Source organism: Rhinoderma darwinii (assembly GCF_050947455.1).
Source record: "Rhinoderma darwinii isolate aRhiDar2 chromosome 3 unlocalized genomic scaffold, aRhiDar2.hap1 SUPER_3_unloc_6, whole genome shotgun sequence".
In the NCBI taxonomy this organism is placed as follows: domain Eukaryota; kingdom Metazoa; phylum Chordata; class Amphibia; order Anura; family Rhinodermatidae; genus Rhinoderma; species Rhinoderma darwinii.
In genome coordinates this window covers 1,952-23,225 of record NW_027461749.1, presented here as the reverse complement: position 1 = coordinate 23,225, position 21,274 = coordinate 1,952, and the positions used below count along the sequence as shown (strand labels likewise).

Here is a 21,274-nt window from a genome sequence, read left to right as displayed (position 1 = left end):
AGGAGGGGCTATATAGTGTTATAGGAGGGGTTATATAGTGTTATAGGAGGGTATATATAGTGTTATAGGAGGGGTTATATACGAGGGTTACATAGTGTTATAGGAAGCGTTATATAGTGTTATAGGAAAGGTTTCATAGTGTTATAGGAGGAGTTATATAGTGTTATAGGATGGGGTTATATAGTGTTATAGGAGGGGTTATATAGTGTTATAGGAGGGTTTATATAATGATATAGGAGGGGTTATATAGTGTTATAGGAGGGGTTATATAGTGTTATAGGAGGGGTTATATAGTGTTATAGAAGGGGTTATATAGTGATATAGGAGGGGTTATATAGTGTTATAGGAGGGGTTATATAGTGTTATAGGACGGTTTATATAGTTATATAGGAGGGTTTATATAGTGCTATAGGAGGGGTTTTATATTTTTAGAGAAGGGGTTATATAGTGTTATAGGAAGGGTTATATAGTTCTATAGTAGGGGAAATACAGTGCTATAGGATATAGGAGGGTTACATAGTGTTATAGGAGGGGTTATATAGTGTTATAGGAGGGGTTATATAGTGATATAGGAGGGGTTATATAGTGATATAGGAGGGGTTAAATCGTGTTATAGGAGGGGTTATACAGTGTTATAGGATGGGTTATATAGTGATATAGGAGGAGTTATATAGTGTTATAGGAAAGGTTACATAGTGTTATAGGAGGAGTTATATAGTGATATAAGAGGGGTTATATAGTGTTATAGGATGGGGTTATATAGTGTTATAGGAGGGGTATATAGTGTTATAGGAGGGTTTATATAGTGTGCTATAGGAGGGGTTTTATATTTTTAGAGAAGGGGTTATATAGTGTTATAAGAGGGGTTATATAGTGTTATAGGAGGGGTTATATAGTGATATAGGAGGGGTTATATAGTGATATAGAAGGGGTTATAGGAGGGGTTAAATCATGTTATAGGAGGGGTTATATAGTGATATAGAAGGGGTTATAGGAGGGGTTAAATCGTGTTATAGGAGGGGTTATATAGTGATATAGGAGGAGTTATTTAGTGTTAAAGGAGGAGCTAAATAGTGTTATAGCAGGGGTTATATAATGTTATAGAAGGGGTTATATAGTGTTATAGAAGGGGTTATATAGTGATATAGGAGGGTTTATATAGTGTCATAGGAGGGGTTATATAGTGTTATAGAAGGGGTTATATAGTGATATAGGAGGGGTTATACAGTGTTATAGGAGGTGTTATGTAGTGCTAGAGGAAGGTTTATATAATGTCATAGAAGGGGTTATTTAGTGTTATGGGAGGGGTTATATAGTGTTATGGGAGGGGTTATATAGTGTTATAGGAGGAGTTAGATAGTGTTATAGGAGGAGTTATATAGTGTTATAGGAGAGGTTATATAGTGTTATAGGAGGGGTTATATACCGTGTTTCCCCGAAAGTAAGACAGTGTCTTACTTTCTTTTTATCCCCAAAAGCCCGACTATGTCTTACTTTCGGGGTATGTCTTATATTGTAAAAAAATTGTCGATTTTTTTTTTTTTTTTTTTTTTCACAAACTTTATTTAACTGTTTTACATTTTTTTTTTTAGTCCCACCAGGGGACTTCACTATGCGATGTGCCGATCGCATATATAATGCTTTGGTATACTTAGTATACCGAAGCATTATTGCCTGTCAGTGTAAAACTGACAGGCAACCTATTAGGTCATGCCTCCGGCATCGCCTAACAGGCAGATGCTGAAGGCAGACCTGGGGGTCTTTGTTAGACCCCCGGCTGTCATGGAAACCCGACGGCGACCCGCGATTTGTTTGCGGGGGCGCCGATCGGGTGACAGAGGGAGCTCCCCCCTCTGTCAAACACATTAAATGCCGCTGTCGCTATTGACAGCGGTATTTAATGGGTTAAACTGCCGGAATCGGCGCGCGCTTCGATTCCGGCAGTTGCAGCAGGAGCAAGTGCAGGGGACGGCGCGGTGACATATGGAGAGGGGGCGGCGCGGAAGTGGGCAGGAGGCGGCAATACCCCCGTGTTTCCCCGAAAGTAAGACATATGTCTTACTTTCGGGGTACGGCTTATATTAGCCGACCCCCCTGAAACCCCCGATACGTCTTACAATCGGGGGTGTCTTACTATCGGGGAAACACGGTAGTAATACAGAAGGGGATATATAATGTTATAGGAGGGGTTATATAGTGTTATAGAAGGGGTTATATAGTGTTATAGGAGGGGTTACAGTGAAGGAAATAAGTATTTGATCCCTTGCTGATTTTGCCCACTGTCAAAGTCATGAACAGTCTCGAATTTTTAGGCTAGGTTAATTTTACCAGTGAGAGATAGATTATATAAAAAAAAACAAAACTGAAAATCACATTGTCAAAATGATATATATTTATTTGCATTGTGCACAGAGAAATAAGTATGTGACCCCCGACCAACCATTAAGAGTTCAGCCTCCTCCAGACCAGTTACACGCTCCAAATCAACTTGGTGCCTGCATTATAGACAGCTCTTACATGGTCACCTGTATAAGAGACTCCTGTCCACAGACTCAATGATCAGTCTGACTCTAACCTCTACAACATGGGCAAGACCAAAGAGCTTTCTAAGGAGGTCAGGGACAAGATCATAGACCTGCACAAGGCTGGAATGGGCTACAAAACCATAAGTAAGACGCTGGGTGAGAAGGAGACAACTGCTGGTGCAATAGTAAGAAAATGGAAGACATACAAAATGACTGTCAATCGACATCGATCTGGGGCTCCATGCAAAATCTCACCTCGTGGGGTATCCTTGATCCTGAGGAAGGTGAGAGCTCAGCCGAAAACTACACGGGGGGAACTTGTTAATGATCTCAAGGCAGCTGGGACCACAGTCACCAAGAAAACCATTGGTAACACATTACAATCCTGCAGTGCCCGCAAGGTCCCCCTGCTCAAGAAGGCACATGTACAGGCCCGTCTGAAGTTTGTAAATGAACATCTGGATGATTCTGAGAGTGATTGGGAGAAGGTGCTGTGGTCAGATGAGACTAAAATTGAGCTCTTTGGCATTAACTCAACTCGCGGTGTTTGGAGGAAGAGAAATGCTGCCTATGACCCAAAGAACACTGTCCCCACTGTCAAGCATGGAGGTGGAAACATTATGTTTTGGGGGTGTTTCTCTGCTAAGGACACAGGACTACTTCACCGCATCAATGGGAGAATGGATGGAGCCATGTACCGTCAAATCCTGAGTGACAACCTCCTTCCCTCCACAGGACATTAAAAATGGCTCGTGGCTGGGTCTTCCAGCATGACAATGACCCGAAACATACAGCCAAGGCAACAAAGGAGAGGCTCAAAAAGAAGCACATTAAGGTCATGGAGTGGCCTAGCCAGTCTCCAGACCTTAATCCCATCGAAAATTTATGGAGGGAGCTGAAGATCCGAGTTGCCAAGCGACAGCCTCGAAATCTTAATGATTTACAGATGGTCTGCAAAGAGGAGTGGGCCAAAATTCCATCTAACATGTGTGCAAACCTCATCATCAACTACAAAAAACGTCTGACTGCTGTGCTTGCCAACAAGGGTTTTGCCACCAAGTATTAAGTCTTGTTTGCCAAAGGGATCAAATACTTATTTCTCTGTGCACAATGCAAATAAATATATATAATTTTGACAATGTGATTTTCTTTTTTTTTTATCTCTCACTGGTAAAATTAACCTAGCCTAAAAATTCTAGACTGTTCATGACTTTGACAGTGGGCAAACTTACAAAATCAGCAAGGGATCAAATACTTATTTCCTTCACTGTATATAGTGTTATAGAAGGGGTTATATAGTGTTATAGAAGGGATTATATAACGTTATAGGAGGGGTTATAAAGTGTTATAGGAGAGGTTATATAGTGTTATAGCAGGGGATATATCGTGAAATAGGAGGAGTTATATTGTTATGGGAGGGGTTATATAGTGTTAAAGGAGGGGTAATATAGTATTATAGGATAGTTTATATAGTCATATAGGATGAGTTTTATTGTGTTATAGGAGGGGTTATATCGTGTTATAGGAGGGGTTATATAGTGTTATAGGAGGGGTTATATAGTGATATAGGAGGGGTTATATAGTGTTATATGAGGGGTTAAATCGTGTTATAGGAGGGGTTATATAGTGCTATAGGAGGAGTTATTTAGTGTTACAGGAGGAGCTAAATAGTGTTATATAGGAGGGGTTATATAGTATTATAGGAGGGGTTATATAGTGTTATAGGAGGGGTTATATAGTTATATAGGAGGGTTATATAGTGTTATAGGAGGGGTTATATAATGTTATAGGAGGGGTTATATAATGTCATAGAAGGGGTTATTTAGTGTTATGGGAGGGGTTATATAGTGTTATAGGAGGAGTTATATAGTTATATAGGAGGGTTATATAGTGTTATAGGAGGGGTTATATAATGTCATAGAAGGGGTTATTTAGTGTTATGGGAGGGGTTATATAGTGTTATAGGAGGGGTTATATAGTTATATAGGAGGGTTATATAGTGTTATAGGAGGGGTTATATAATGTTATAGGAGGGGTTATATAATGTCATAGAAGGGGTTATTTAGTGTTATGGGAGGGGTTATATAGTGTTATAGAAGGAGTTATATAGTGTTATAGGAGGGGTTATATAGTGTTATAGGAAGGGTTATATAGTGTTATAGGACGGTTTATATAGTTATATAGGAGGGGTTATATAGTGCTATAGGAGGGGTTATATAGTGTTATGGGAGGGGTTATATAGTGCTATAGGAGGAGTTATATCGTGTTATAGGAGGAGATATATAGTGTTATAGGACGGATTATATAGGGTTATAGGAGGGGTTATATATTGTTATAGGAGAGGTTATATAGTGTTATAGGAGGGGTTATATAGTGTTATTGGAGAGGTTATATAGTGTTATAGGAAAGGTTATATAGTGTTATTGGAGAGGTTATATAGTGATATAGGAGGGGTTATACAGTGTTATAGATGGGGTTATATAGTGCTAGAGGAGGGATTATATAATATTATACGAGGGGTTATATAGTGTTATAGGAGAGGTTATATAGTGTTATAGGAGAGGTTATATAGTGTTATTGGAGGGGTTATATAGTGTTATAGGAGGGGTTATATAGTGATATAGAAGGGGTTATATAGTGTTGTAGGAGGGGTTAAATCGTGGTATAGGAGGGGTTATATAGTTATATAGGAGGAGTTATTTATATGTTATAGGAGGTATATAGTGTTATAGCAGGGGTTATATAATGTCATAGGAGGGGTTATACAGTGTTATAGGAGGAATTATATAGTGCTAGAGGAGGGTTTATATACTGTCATAGGAGGGGTGATTTAGTGTTATGGGAGGGGTTATATAGTGTTATAGCAGGAGTTATATAGTGTTATAGAAGGGGTTATATAGTGTTATAAGAGGGGTTATATGGTGTTATAGAAGGGTTTATATAGTGCTATAGTAGGGGTTTAATATTTTTAGAGAAGGGGTTATATAGTGTTATAGGAAGGGTTATATAGTGCTATAGGAGGGGTTATACAGTGATATAGGAGGGTTACATAGTGTTATAGGAGGGGTTATATAGTGATATAGGATGGGTTATATCGTGTTATAGAAGGGGTTATATAGTGTTATAGGAGGAGTTATATAGTGATATAGGAGGGGTTATATAGTGTTATAGGAGGAGTTATATAGAGTTATAGGAGGGGTTATATAGTGTTATAGGAGGGGTTATATAGTGTTATAGGAGGGGTTAAATCTTGTTATAGGAGGGGTTATATAGTGTTATAGGGTAGGTTATATAGTGTTATAGGAGGAGTTATATAGTGATAAAGAAGGAGTTACATAGAGTTATAGGAGGAGTTATTTAGTGTTATAGGAGGAGCTATATAGCGTTATAGCAGGGGTTATATAATCTCATAGGAGGGATTATATAGTGATATAGGAGGGGTTATACAGTGTTATAGGAGGGGTTATATACTGCTAGAGGAGGGTTTATATAATGTCATAGGAGGGGTTATTTAGTGTTATGGGAGGGGTTATATAGTGTTATAGGAGGAGTTATATAGTGTTATAGAAGGGGTTATATAGTGTTATAGGAGGAGTTATATAGTGTTATTGGAGAGGTTATATAGTGTTATAGGAGGGGTTATATAGTGTTATTGGAGAGGTTATATAGTGTTATAGGAGGGGTTATATAGTGTTATAGGAGAGGTTATATAGTGTTATAGGAGGGGTTATATAGTGTTATAGGAGAGGTTATACAGTGTTATAGGAGGGGTTATATAGTGTTATTGGAGAGGTTATATATTGTTATAGGAGGGGTTATATAGTGTTATAAGAGGAGTTATATAGTGTTATTGGAGAGGTTATATAGTGTTATAGGAGGGGTTATATAGTGTTATAGGAGGGGTTAAATCTTGTTATAGGAGGGGTTATATAGTGTTATAGGGGAGGTTATATAGTGTTATAGGAGGAGTTATATAGTGTTAAAGAAGGAGTTACATAGAGTTATAGGAGGGGTTATGCAGTGTTATAGGAGGGGTTATATAGTGCTAGAGGAGGGTTTATATAATGTCATAGGAGGGGTTATTTAGTGTTATGGGAGGGGTTATATAGTGTTATAGGAGGAGTTATATAGTGTTATAGAAGGGGTTATATAGTGTTATAGGAGGAGTTATATAGTGTTATTGGAGAGGTTATATAGTGATATAGGAGGGGTTACATAGTGTTATAGGAGGGGTTATATAGTGTTATTGGAGAGGTTATATAGTGTTATAGGAGGGGTTATATAGTGTTATAGGAGAGGTTATATAGTGTTATAGGAGGGGTTATATAGTGTTATTGGAGAGGTTATATATTGTTATAGGAGGGGTTATATAGTGTTATAAGAGGAGTTATACAGTGTTATAGGAGGGGTTATATATTGTTATAGGAGAGGTTATATAGTGTTTTAGGAGGGGTTATATAGTGTTATAGGAGGGGTTATATAGTGTTATTGGAGAGGTTATATATTGTTATAGGAGGGGTTATATAGTGTTATAGGAGGGGTTATATAGTGTTATTGGAGAGGTTATATAGTGTTATAGGAGGGGTTATATAGTGTTATAGGAGGGGTTATACAGTGTTATAGGATGGGTTATATATTGTTATAGGAGGGGTTATGTATTGTTATAGGAGAGGTTATATAGTGTTATAGGATGGGTTATGTAGTGTTATAGGAGGGGTCATACAGTGTTATAGAAGGGGTTATATAGTGTTATAGGAGGGGTTATATATTGTTATAGGAGGGGTTATATAATGTCATAGGAGGGGCTATTTAGTGTTATGGGAGGGGTTATATAGTGTTATAGGAGGAGTTATATAGTGTTATAGAAGGGGTTATATAGTGTTATGGGAGGAGTTATATAGTGTTATTGGAGAGGTTATATAGTGTTATAGGAGGGGTTATATAGTGTTATTGGAGAGGTTATATAGTGTTATAGGAGGGGTTATATAGTGTTATAGGAGAGGTTATATAGTGTTATAGGAGGGGTTATATAGTGTTATTGGAGAGGTTATATATTGTTATAGGAGGGGTTATATAGTGTTATAAGAGGAGTTATACAGTGTTATAGGAGGGTTTATATATTGTTATAGGAGAGGTTATATAGTGTTTTAGGAAAGGGTTATATAGTGTTATAGGAGGGTTACATAGTGTTATAGGAGGGGTTATATAGTGTTTTAGGAGGGGTTATATAGTGTTATAGGAGGGGTTATATAGTGTTATAGGAGGGGTTATATATTGTTATAGGAGAGGTTATATAGTGTAATAGGAGGAGTTATATAGTGTTATAGGATGGGTTATATAGTGTTATAGGAGGGGTCATACAGTGTTATAGAAGGGGTTATATAGTGTTATAGGAGGGATTATAAAGTGTTTTAGGAGGGGTTATATAGTGTAATAGAACGGGTTTCACCTTGTTATAGTAGGGGTTATATAGTGTTATAGGAGGGGTTATATAGTGTTATAGGAGGGGTTATATAGTGTTATAGGACGGTTTATATTGTTATATAGGAGGGTTTATACAGTGCTATAGGAGGGGTTATATCGTGTTATTGGAGAGGTTATATAGTGTTATAGGAGGGGTTATATAGTGTTATAGGAGAGGTTATATAGTGTTATAGGAGGGGTTATATAGTGTTATAGGAGGGGTTATAAAGTGTTATAGAAGGGGTTATTTAGTGTTATAAGAGGGGTTATATAGTGCTATAGGAGGAGTTATATAGTGTTATAGGAGGAGATATATAGTGTTATAGGAGGAGATATATAGTGTTATAGGACGGATTATATAGGGTTATAGGAGGGGTTATATATTGTTATAGGAGAGGTTATATAGTGTTATAGAAGGGGTTATTTAGTGTTATAGGAGGGGTTATATAGTGTTATTGGAGAGGTTATATAGTGTTATAGGAAAGGTTATATAGTGTTATTGGAGAGGTTATATAGTGTTATAGGAGGGGTTATACAGTGTTATAGATGGGGTTATATAGTGCAAGAGGAGGGATTATATAATATTATACGAGGGGTTATATAGTGTTATAGGAGAGGTTATATAGTGTTATAGGAGGGGTTATATAGTGTTATAGGAGGGGTTATATAGTGTTATAGGAGGGGTTATATAGTGTTATAGGAGGGGTTATATAGTGTTATAGGAGGGTTTATATAGTGATATAGAAGGGGTTATATAGTGTGTTGTAGGAGGGGTTAAATCGTGGTATAGGAGGGGTTATATAGTTATATAGGAGGAGTTATTTAGTGTTATAGGAGAATCTATATAGTGTTATAGGAGGGGTTATATAGTTTTATAGGAGGGATTATACAGTGTTATAGGAGGGGTTATATAATGTCATAGGAGGGGTTATATAGTGTTATAGGATAGTTTATATAGTCATATAGGACGAGTTTTATTGTGTTATAGGAGGGCTTATATCGTGTTATAGGAGGGCAGTAGAAGAAATGACTGCAGCGCTCAACCAACAGAGTTCCTCCAGAGGGATTTTTAAGGTAGAAATCCCTATCTTGGACGGTGCAAGCAGTAAAACTGTCAATGGTCCAACAGGACAACTTGTACAGAGCAGTAGAAGAAAGGACTGCAGCATTTAGGAATCCAAAAAATAGAAGATTTATTTACCAAGCATAAAAACTGCAACGTTTCAACCCCCAATAGGGTGTTTGTCAAGCATGCTTGATCCCCTCTGGAGGAACTCTGTTGGTTAAGCTGCTGATTTCTTGTTTATTGTGTTATAGGAGGGGTTATATAGTTTTATAGGAGGGGTTATGGTGTTATAGAAGGGTTATATAGTGTTATTTGAGGGTTATATTGTGTTATAGGAGGGGTAATATAATGTTATAAGAGGGGTTATATAGTGTTAAAGGAGGGGTTATATAGTGTTATAGGAGGGGTTATAATTTGTTATAGGAGGGGTTATATAGTGTTATAGGAGGGGTTATAAAGTGTTAAAGGAGGGGTTATATAGTGTTATAGGAGGGGTTGTATAGTGTTATAGGAGGGGTTATATAGTGTTATAGGAGGGGTTGTATAGTGTTATAGGAGGGGTTATATAGTGTTATAGGAGGGGTTGTATAGTGTTATAGGATGGGTTACATAGTGTTATAGAAGGGGTTATATAGTGTTATAAAAGGGATTAAATAATGTTATAGGAGGGTTATATAGTGTTATAGGAGGAGTTATATAGTGTTATAGGAGGGGTTATATAATATTATACGAGGGGTTATGTAGTTTTATAGGAGGGTTATGTAGTGTTATAGGAGAGGTTATAATGTGTTATAGGAGGGGTTATATAGTGTTATAGAAGGGATTATATATCGTGTTATAGGAGGGGTTATATAGTGTTATAGGAGGGGTTATATAGTGTTATAGCATGGGTTATATAGTGTTATGGGAGGGGTTATATAGTGCTATTGGAGGGGTTATACAGTGCTATAGGAAGGGGTTATATAGTATTATAGGAGGGTTTATATAGTATTATAGGAGGCATTATATAGTGTTATAGGAGGGGTTATACAGTGTTATAGGAGGGGTTATATAGTGTTATAGAAAGAGTTATATAGTGTTATAGGAGGGATTATTTATAGTGTTATAGGAGGGTTTATATAGTGTTATAGGAGGGTTACATAGTGTTATAGGATGGTTATACAGTGTTATAGGAGGGGTTATATAGTGTTATAAGAGGGGTTATATAGTGTTATAGAAGGGGTTATAAAGTGTTATAGGAGGGTTACATAGTGTTATAGGAGGGGTTATTTAATGTTCTAGGAGGGTTATATAGTGTTAAAGGAGGGGTTATATAGTGTTATAGGAGGAGTTATATAGTGTTATAGGAGGGGATTATATCGTGTTATAGGAGGGGTTACATAGTGTTATAGAAGGGGTTATATAGTGTTATAAACGGGATTATATAATGTTATAGGAGGGTTATATCGTGTTATAGGAGGGGTTATATAGTGTTATAGGAGGGGTTATATAATATTATACGAGGGGTTATGTAGTTTTATAGGAGGGTTATGTAGTGTTATAGGAGGGGTTATAAAGTGTTATAGGAGGGGTTATAAAGTGTTAAAGGAGGGGTTATATAGTGTTATAGGAGGGGTTGTATAGTGTTATAGGAGGGGTTACATAGTGTGATAGAAGGGGTTATATAGTGTTATAAAAGGGATCATATAATGTTATAGGAGGGTTATATAGTGTTATTGGAGAGGTTATATAGTGTTATAGGAGGGGTTATATAGTGTTATTGGAGAGGTTATATAGTGTTATAGGAGGGGTTATATAGTGTTATAGGAGAGGTTATATAGTGTTATAGGAGGGGTTATATAGTGTTATAGGAGGGGTTATATAATAATATTATTCGAGGGGTTATGTAGTTTTATAGGAAGGTTATGTAGTGTTATAGGAGGGGTTATAAAGTGTTATAGGAGGGGTTATATAGTGTTATAGGAGGGGTTATGTAGTGTTATAAAAGGGATTATATAATATTATACGAGGGGTTATGTAGCTTTATAGGAGGGTTATGTAGTGTTATAGGAGGGGTTATAATGTGTTATAGGAGGGGTTATATAGTGTTATAGAAGGGATTATATATCGTGTTATAGGAGGGGTTATATAGTGTTATAGGAGGGGTTATATAGTGTTATAGGAGGGTTATATAGTGTTATAGGAGGCATTATATAGTGTTATAGGAGAAACTATATAGTGTTTTAGGCGGGGTTGTATAGTGTTATAGGAGGGGTTATATAGTGTTATAGAAGGGGTTATATAGTGTTATAGGAGGGGTTATATAGTGTTATAGAAGGGGTTATATAGTGTTATAAAAGGGGTTATATAGTGTTATGGGAGGGGTTATATAGTGTTATAGGAGGGGTTATATAGTGTTATAGGAGGGGTTATATAGTATTATAGGAGGGTTTATATAGTATTATAAGAGGCGTTATATAGTGTTATAGGAGGGGTTATATAGTGTTATAGGAGGGGTTATATAGTGTTATAGGAGGGGTTATACAGTGTTATAGAAAGAGTTATATAGTGTTATAGGAGGGATTATTTATAGTGTTATAGGAGGGGTTATATAGAGTTATAGGGGAGTTTATATAGTGTTATATGTGGGGTTATATAGTGTTATAGAAGGGGTTATATAGTGTTATAGGAGGGTTACATAGTGTTATAGGATGGTTATACAGTGTTATAGGAGGGGTTATATAGTGTTATAAGAGGGGTTATATAGTGTTATAGAAGGGGTTATATAGTGTTATAGGAGGGTTACATAGTGTTATAGGATGGTTATATAGTGTTATAGGAGGGGTTATTTAATGTTCTAGGAGGTTTATATAGTGTTAAAGGAGGGGTTATATAGTGTTTTAGGAGGAGTTATATAGTGTTATAGGAGGGGATTATATAGTGTTATAGGAGGGGTTATATAGAGATATAAGAGGAGTTATATAGTGTTATAGGAGGGGTTATATAGTGTTATAGGAGGACTTATATAGTGTTATAGGAGGGGTTTTATAGTGTTATAGGAAGGGTTATATAGTGCTATAGGAAGCGTTATACAGTGCTATAGGATATAGGAGGTATAGTGTTATAGGAGGGGTTAAATGGTGTTATATAATAGGTTATATCATGTTATAGGAGGGGTTATATAGTGCTATAGGAGGGGTTATATAGTGCTACAGTAGGGTTATATAGTGTTATATAGTGTTATAGGACCGGATATATAGTGTTATAGGAGGGGTTAAATGGTGTTATAGGATGGGTTATATAGTGTTATAGGAGGGGTTATATAGAGTTATAGGGGAGTTTATATAGTGTTATAGCATGGGTTATATAGTGTTATAGGAGGGGTTATATAATGTTATAGGGGAGTTTATATAGTGTTATAGGGGGAGTTATATAGTGTTAAAGGAGGAGTTATATATTGTTATAGGAGGGATTATATAGTGTTATAGGAGGAGTTATATAGTGTTATAGGAGGGGCTAAATGGTGTTATAGGATGGGTTATATCTTGTTATAGAAGGGGTTATATAGTGTTATAGGGGAGGTTATATAGTGTTATAAGATGAGTTATATAGTGTTGTAGCAGGGGTTATATAGTATTATAGGAGGGCTAATATAGTTCTATAGGAGGGGTTATATAGTGTTATAGGAGGGGTTATATAGTGCTATAGGAGGGGTTTTATATTGTTAGAGGAGGGGTTATATAGTGCTATATGAGGGGTTATATGGTGCTACAGGAGGGTTATATAGTGTTATACAGTGTTATAGGACCGGATATATAGTGTTATAGGAGGGGTTAAATGGTGTTATACGATGAGTTATATCGTGTTATATGAGGGGTTATATAGAGTTATAGGGGAGTTTATATAGTGTTATAGAATGGGTTATATAGTGTTATAAGATAGGTTATATTGTGTTATAGGAGGGGTTATATAGTGTTATAGGGGAGGTTATATAGTGTTATAGGAGGAGTTATATAGTGTTATAGGAGGGGATATAAAGTGTTATAGGAGGGTTTATATAGTAGTGGTTATATAGTGCTATAGCAGGGGTTATATAGTGTTATAGGAGGGGTTTTATAGTGCTACATGAGGGGTTTTATAGTGTTATAGGAGGGGTTATATATTGTTATAAGAGGGGGTTATATAGTGTTATAGGAAGGGTTATATAGTGCTATAGGAGGGGTTATACAGTGCTATAGGATATAGGATCTAGTGTGTTATAGGAGGTGTTAAATGGTTTTATAGGAGGGGTTATATAGTGTTATAGGAGGGGTGATATAGTGTTATAGGAGGGATTATATATTGTTATAGGAGGGGTTATATAATGATATAAGAGGGGTTATTTAGTATTATAGGAGGGGTTATATAGTGTTATAGAAGGGGATATATAGTGTTATAGGAGGGGTTATATAGTGTTATAGGAGGGGTTATTTAATGTTATAGGAGGGGTTATATAGTGATATAGGAGGGGTTATATAGTGTCATAAGAGGTGTTATATAGTGTTATAGGGGAGGTTATATAGTGTTATAGGAGGGGTTATATAGTGTTATAGAAGGGGTTACATAGTTTTATAGGAGGAGTTATATAGTGCTATAGGAGGGGTTATATAATGTTATAGGAGGGGTTATGGTGGTATAGGAGGGGTTATATAGTGTTATAGGAGGGTTATATTAGGGTTATATTCTGTTATAGGAGGGGTTATATAGTGTTAAAGGAGGGGTTATATAGTGCTATAGGAGGGGTTATATAGTTTTATAGGAGGGATTATACAGTGTTATAGGAGGGGTTATACAGTGTTATAGGAGGGGTGATATATTTATATAGGAGGGATTATATAGTGTTATAGGAGGGGTTATATAGTGTTATAGGAAGGGTTATATAGTGTTATAGGAAGGGTTATATAGTGCTATAGGAGGGGTTATACAGTGCTATAGGATATAGGAGGTAAACTGTTATAGGCGTGGTTAAATGGTGTTATAGGAGGGGTTATATAGTGTTATAGGACGGGTTATATAGTGCTATAGGAGAGGTTATATAGTTTTATAGGAGGGGTTATACAGTGTTATAGGAGGGGTTATGCAGTGTTATAGGAGGGGTTATATAGTGTTATAGGAGGGGTTATATAGTGTTATAGGAGGGTTTATATATTTATATAGGAGGGGTTATATAGTGCTATAGGAGGGTTTATATAGTTATATAGGAGGGGTTATATAGTGCTATAGGATGGGTTATATAGTGCTCTAGGAGGGGTTATATAGTGTTATAGGAAGGGTTATATAGTGTTATAGGAAGGGTTATATAGTGCTATAGGAGGGGTTATACAGTGCTATAGGATATAGGAGGTAAACTGTTATAGGCGTGGTTAAATGGTGTTATAGGAGGGGTTATATAGTGTTATAGGACGGGTTATATAGTGCTATAGGAGAGGTTATATAGTTTTATAGGAGGGGTTATACAGTGTTATAGGAGGGGTTATGCAGTGTTATAGGAGGGGTTATATAGTGTTATAGGAGGGGTTATATAGTGTTATAGGAGGGTTTATATAGTTATATAGGAGGGGTCGTACAGTGTTATAGGAGGGTTTATATATTTATATAGGAGGGGTTATATAGTGTTATAGGAGGGGTTATATAGTGCTAAAGCAGGGGTTTTATAGTGTTATAGGAGGGGTTATATAGTGTTATAGGAAGGGTTATATAGTGCTATAGGAGGCGTTATACAGTGCTATAGGATATAGGAGGTATAGTGTTATAGGAGTGGTTAAATGGTGTTATATGATGGGTTATATCGTGTTATAGTAGGGGTTATATAGTGTTATAGGAGAGATTATATAGTGTTAAAGAATGAGTTATATAGTGTTATAGCAGGGGTTATATAGTGTTATAGCAGGGCTAATATTGTGCTATTAGAGGGGTTATATAGTATTATAGGAGGAGTTATATACTGTTATAGGAGGGGTTATATAGTGTTATAGGAGAGGTTTTATATAGTTAGAGGAGGGGTTAGATAGTGTTATAGGAGGGGTTATATAGTGTTACAGGAGGGGTTTTATAGTGTTATAGGAGGGTTTATATAGTTATATAGGAGAGGTCATATAGTTCTAATGGAGGGGTTATATAGTGTTATAGTAAGCGTTATATAGTGCTATAGGAGGGATTATATAGTGTTATATATTGTTATAGGAGCGGATATATTGTGTTATAGGAGGGGTTAAATGGTGGTATAGGAGGGGTTATATCGTGTTATAGGAGAGGTTATATAGTTTTATAGGGGAGGTTATATAGTGTTATAGGAGGGGTTATATAGTGTTATAGGAGGGGTTATATAGTGTTATAGGAGGACTTATATAGTGTTATAGGAGGGGTTTTATAGTTTTAGAGGAGACGTTATATAGTGTTATAGGAAGGGTTATATAGTGCTATAGGAAGGGTTATACAGTGCTATAGGATATAGGAGGTATAGTGTTATAGGAGGAGTTAAATGGTGTTATATAATGGGTTATATCATGTTATAGGAGGGGTTATATAGTGTTATAGGGGAGCTTTTATAGTGTTATAGGAGGAGTTATATAGTGTTAAAGGAGGAGTTATATAATGTTATAGGAGGGGTTATATAGTGATATAGGAGGAGTTATATATTGTTATAGGAGGGGTTATATAGTGTTATAGGAGGAGTTATATAGTGTTATAGGAGGGGTTATGTAGTTATATAGGAGGGGTTATATAGTGTTATAGGAGGGGTTATATAGTGTTATAGGAGGGGTTATATAGTGCTATAGGAGGGGTTATACAGTGCTATAGTATATAGGAGGTATAGTGTTATAGGATGGGTTATATCGTGTTATAGAAGGGGTTATATAGTGTTATAGGGGAGGTTATATAGTGTTATAAGATGAGTTATATAGTGTTATAGCAGGGGTTATATAGTGTTATAGGAGGGCTAATATAGTGCTATAGGAGGGGTTATATAGTGTTATAGGAGGGGTTATATAGTGTTATAGGAGGGTTTATATAGTGTTATACGAGGGGTTATATAGTGCTATAGGAGGGTTTATATAGTTATATTGGAGGGGTTATATAGTGCTATAGGATGGGTTATATAGTGTTACAGGAGGGGTTTTATAGTGTTATAGGAGGGTTTATATAGTCATATAGGAGAGGTCATATAGTGCTATTGGAGGGGTTATATAGTGTTATAGGGGCGGTTATATAGTGTTATAGGAGGGGTTATATAGTGTTATAGGAGGAGTTTTATAGTGTTATAGGAGGGGTTATAAAGTGTTATAGGAGGGATTATATAGTGTCATAAGAGGTGTTATATAGTGTTATAGGAGGTGTTATATAGTGTTATAGGAGGGGTTATATAGTTTTATTGGAGGGGTTATATATTGCTATATGTGGGGTTATACAGTGTTATAGGAGGGGTTATATAGTGTTATAGGAGGTGTTATATAGTGTTATAGGAGGGGTTATATAGTGTTATAGAAGGGGTTATATAGAGTTATATAGTGTTATAGGAGGGATTATATAGTGTTATCGGAGTGGTTATATAGTGTTATAGGAGGGGTTATATAGTGTTATAGGAGGAGTTATATAGTTTTATAGGAGGGGTTATATAGTGTTATAGGAGCGGCTATGTAGTGTTATAGGAGGAGTTATATAGTGTTATAGGAGGGGTTATATAGTTTTATTGGAGGGGTTATATATTGCTATATGTGGGGTTATACAGTGTTATAGGAGGGGTTATATAGTGCTATAGGAGGGGTTATATAGTGTTATAGGAGGGGTTATATAGTGCTATAGGAGGGGTTATATGATGTTATAGGATGAGTTATATAGTGTTATAGGAGGGGTTATATAGAGTTAAAGGAGGGGTATATGGAGCAAGAAGGCGAAGTATATGAAGTATTTGGAGGAGATATAGGGAGTAATATGAGGGGTTATATGGAGTGACATGAGAAGTTATATGGAGTAATGAAGAATTATATGGAATGACAGGAGGGTTTATATGGAGTAATGAGGAGTTATATGGAGTAATACGAGGAGTTTTTTTAATAATAGGAGAAAATATATGAAGAAACAAAAGGGGTATATAAAGTTAAAAAAAAGTTATATGCAATAATGGTGGGGGGTAAATGGAGTAACAGAGAGGGTTTATATGGTGTAATAGGTGACGTTTTACAGAGTGATAGGATAACGTTTATGAAGTAATAGGAGGGGCTATATGGAATAACAGAAAGTGTAATATAGCAGTAATAGGAGGAGTTATATGGAGTAACAGGAGTAAATATATGTAGTAGCAAAAGGGGTTATATAGAGTAACAGTGGCAGTTCTATAAAGTAATAGGACAGGTTAAATTAAGTAATTGATGGAATTATATGAAATGCCAAGAGGGGCATGTGCAGTATCAGTAAGAGTTATATGGAGTAATAGGAGGCGTTATATGGAGTAATAGGAGGAGTTATATGGAGTAATAGGAGGAGTTATATGGAGTAATAGGAGGAGTTATATGGAGTAATAGGAGGGGTTATATAAAGTAATAGGAGGGGTAATATGAGTAATAGGAGGGGTTATATGGATTAATAAGAGGGGTTATATGGAGTAATGGGAGGAGTTATATAGAGTAATAGGAGGAATTATATAGAGTAATAGGAGGGGTTATATAGAGTAATAGGAGGAGTTATATAGAGTAAAAGGAGAAGTTATATGGAGTAATAGGAGGAGTTATATGGAGTAATAGGAGGGGTTATATGGAGTAATGGGAGGAGTTATATGGAGTAACAGGAGTAAATATATGTAGTAACAAAAGGGGTTATATAGAGTAACGGTGGCAGTTCTTAAAAGTAATAGGACAGGTTAAATTATATAATTGATGGAATTATATGAAATTCCAAGAGGGGAATGTGCAGTATCAGGAAGAGTTATATGGAGTAATATGAGGAGTTATATGGAGTAATAGGAGGAGTTATATAATGTAATGGGAGTTATATGGAATAACAGGAGGAGTTCTCTGGAGTAAAAGGAGGAGTTATACGGAGTAATAATGAGTTTGATAGAGTAATAGGAGTAATATGGAGTAATAGGAGTGATTATACAAAGTAACAAGGGGAGTTTTATAGAGTAGTAAGGGGGTTAGGTGTAATAACAGAAGACGTTATATAGAGTAACGGAAAGGGATATGTGGAGTAACAGCAGGAGTGGTATTGAGTAAGTTATCTAGACAAACGAGGGGTATATGGAGGAGATATAGAGTAATAGGAGGGGTTATGGGGAGAAACAGAAGTAATAGGAGGGGTTATATGAAGTAATAGGAGGAATTATATGAAGTAACAAATGGGCTATATCGAGTAATAGGAGGAGTTATAAGGAGTAATAGGAGGAGTTATATGGAGTAATAGGAGGAGTTACATGGAGCAATAGGAGGGGTTATATGAAGTAATATAAGGGGTTATATGAGTAATAGGAGGGCTTATATGGAGTAATAGGAGGGGTTATATGAGTAATAGGAGGGTTTTATGAGTAATAGGAGGAGTAATATGGAGTAACAGGAGGTGTTATATGGAGTAATAAGAGGGGTTAAATGGAGTAAAATGACGGGTTATATGGAGTAATGGGAGGAGTTATATAGAGTAATAGGAGGGGTTATATGGACTAATAGGAGGGGTTATATGAAGTAATAGGAGGGGTTTTATGAGTAATAGGAGGAGTTATATGGAGTAACAGGAGGGGTTATATGAGTAATAGGAGGGGTTATATGGAGTAATAAGAGGGGTTAAATGGAGTAAAATGACGGGTTATATGGAGTAATGGGAGGAGTTATATAGAGTAATAGGAGGGGTTATATGGACTAATAGGAGGGGTTATATGGAGTAATAGGAGGGGTTATATAGAGTAATAGGAGTGATGTATGGAGTAACAGGAGAAGTTATATAAAGTTTTAGGAGACGTTATTTGGCCTAACAGGAGGAGTTATAAGGAGGTATAGGAGGTGTTATATGGAGTAATAAATTTAGATAAATGAAGAAATAGGAGGAGTGATATGGAGTATTAGGAGGAGTTACAGGGAGTATCAGGAGGAGTAATATGGTGTTATATGGAGTAACAGTAGGGGAAATATGGTAGTGTAGAAGGTGTTATATGGAGTAATAGGAGGTGGAATATGGAGTAATAAAAGGAGATGAATGAAGAAATAGGAGGAGTGATATGGAGTAATAGGAAGAGTGATATGGGGTAACAGGGGGATTATCTGGAGTAATTGGTGATATTATATAGAGAAATAGGAGGAGTTATATGAAGTAATAGTGGGGGTTATATGGGGTAATAGGAGGAGTGATATGAAGTAATAGGGGGGGTTATCTGGAGTAACTGCAGATATTATATGGAGAAAAAGGAGAAGTTATATTAAATAATAGGAGGAGTGATATGGAGTAATAGGGGGGGTTATCTGGAGTAACTGTAGATATTATATGGAGAAAGAGGAGGAGTTATATGAAGTAATAGGAGGGGTTATATGGAGTTAGAGGATGGGTTATATGAAGTAATAGGAGGGTTTATATGGAGTAATAGGGGGATTATCTGGAGTAACTGGAGATATTATATGGAGAAAGAGTAGGAGTTATATGAAGTAATAGGAGGGGTTATATGGAGAAAGAAATCTCAGGGACCTTTGATCTGTTTTGCCAACAACAACGCCTAATTTTTGGCATTAGTGCCCTACTTTTAATATTATACCAATAAAATATTTTTAAACGTTTATTTTGGCAGGACTCTATATATTGAGAAAGAGGAGGAGTTATATGAAGTAATAGGAGGAGTGATATGGAGTAACGAGATATTATATGGAGAAAGAGGAGGAGTTATATGAAGTAATAGGAGGGGTTATATGGAGAAAGAGGAAGAGTTATATGAAGTAATAGGAGGAGTGATATGGAGTAATAGGGGGTTATCTGGAGTAACTGGAGATATTATATGGAGACCAAGGAGGAGTTATATGAAGTAATAGAAGGAGTTATATGGAGTAATAGGAGGGGTTATATGGTGAAAGAGGAGGAGTTATATGAAGTAATAGGAGGAGTTATATGGAGTAATAGGAGGAGTTATATGGAGTAATAGGGGGTTATCTGGAGTAACTGGAGATATTATATGGAGACAGAGGAGGAGTTATATGAAGTAATAGGAGGGGTTATATGGAGAAAGAGGAGGACTTATATGAAGTAATAGGAGGAGTGATATGGAGTAATAAGGGGGTTATCTGGAGTAACTGGAGATAATATATGGAGACCAAGGAGGAGTTATGAAGGATAATACCAAATACAAGGATTGGAGAAATCTCGCTCTTTTCTTGCCCCTTTTTGTGTCCTTACTCCTCAGTGATTGAGGTCTTTTGCGTTTTGTTTTGACCTCAGGTTCTTCAGTCCGTTGCTCCTCAGCTTCTCCTCCCGCTAGAATTGTATCTTCTAAACTTGCTTTTTCTTTTTGATATTTAGAAAAGATGTTGATGTTTTTTGGTGACCTTTTCTTGAACCTATTTTTTTCTTTCTCTCTTTCCCCCTTTCTCTCTCTCCCTCGGTTATTTTTTTTCTTTTTGTTTTTCATCTTTTTTTTCTTTTCTTTTTTCTTATTATATTTTTTCTTTTTTTCTTTTTTATATATATATTTTTTTCGCCTTGACCTCCAGGTCCCCTTTCCAAATCTCGGGAGGACTCCAGAAAGTCTCAGCACACTACAGATGAAGGTAGATCTCATAGTCTTTTCTTGATTCAATTTTTCTTCCTTCTTTTTTTGGGGCATTTTGCATGTTGTTCAACTTTTCTTGATGAATTATCCTCTCTGTCTGTGTATTGCTGGAGGATTATGTGCCGTGATGTTTACGTGTGAGCGGGAAAAGAGGGGTTAACAGTTTTTGCACAAATGTTGGTTATTCGCACAGTTGTGTCTTATTTGACCCATTGACCCTAAGTGGTCCAGACAAGTCAACGGAACAGTCCTGCAGAGTGTTGCCCCTTGGCCCGTCCATTGCTTAAAGTCGCCTTCAGTCAGCAGCTCCACCACAAAGCAGTGACATCAAGAACAATGTTACTTGGCATCACCGTGCAAACCAATGGTCAACTCAGTTGTGTGTGACGGTGACAGCAACACATCAAGGTCTTCAAATTAACCCTCAAGCTTGTTCTTCTGTCTGGTGACCCGATAATCCACATG

The 21,274-nt window shown here is 36.4% G+C and overlaps 1 long non-coding RNA gene across 1 annotated transcript in view; it reads left to right on the top strand.

The window, feature by feature from the left end:
• The window catches only part of LOC142683547 (uncharacterized), a 225,577-nt gene extending 204,766 nt beyond the window's left edge, over positions 1–20,811 (top strand). Inside the window, exon 3 of the long non-coding RNA XR_012853967.1 lies at positions 20,751–20,811. This is a non-coding gene — a long non-coding RNA (uncharacterized LOC142683547). The remainder of the gene's footprint in view (positions 1–20,750) is intronic.
• The last annotated feature ends 463 nt before the right edge of the window (positions 20,812–21,274 follow it).